General features: G+C 51.8%; 1 pseudogene; it reads left to right on the top strand.

Annotated features, from left to right (window-relative positions):
* Window positions 1-708, top strand: part of LOC116091259 — a 4,250-nt pseudogene that overhangs the window by 647 nt on the left and 2,895 nt on the right.

The following is a 708-nucleotide window of genomic DNA, read 5'->3' as shown; positions in this document are numbered from 1 at the left end:
ACCCAATGCACAGCCTGTGCCAGTTACAGGACCCAATGCACAGCCTGTGTCAGTGACAGGACCCAATGCACAGCCTGTGCCAGTTAAAGTACCCAGTGCACAGCCTGTGCCACTTAAAGGACCCAGTGCACAGCCTGTGTCAGTTACAGGACCCAGTGCACAGCCTGTGCCAGTTAAAGTATCCAGTGCACAGCCTGTGCCAGTTAAAGGACCCAATGCACAGCCTGTGCCAGTTACAGGACCCAATGCACAGCCTGTGTCAGTTACAATGCCCCATGTACAATCTATGAGAGTTACAGTGCCTCGTGTACGGCCTGTGCCAGCTACAGTACCCCATGTACAGCCTGTGCCAGTTATGATGCCCTGTGTACAACCTATGCCAGTTTCAGTGTCTAATGTACAGCCTGTGCCAGCGCTGGTGCCCCGCCACCACCTCTGCCTCTGCGACAGATTTACTGAGCCACAGCTGCAGGAGCTGGAACGGGTTTTCCAGAGAAATCCCTATCCCAGTGCTGAAGACAGGTAAGCACACTGTGTGGCATCAGTCCTTTAAGGAGGGCACAAGCTGGTACAGAGAGGCCTCTGATCCTCTGGCATCTGTCCTCCTTCTCTTCATTTATTAGAAACTTTAATCTACATCGTATGGGTTTTATATTGTCTGTTGTTGCTTTTTTTTCGTCCGGGGTCCGTGCAAGATCTGTACCTCAT

Source organism: Mastomys coucha, chromosome X (genome assembly GCF_008632895.1).
Source record: "Mastomys coucha isolate ucsf_1 chromosome X, UCSF_Mcou_1, whole genome shotgun sequence".
NCBI classification, from domain to species: Eukaryota; Metazoa; Chordata; class Mammalia; order Rodentia; family Muridae; genus Mastomys; species Mastomys coucha.
This window is presented reverse-complemented; position numbering and strand designations above follow the sequence as displayed.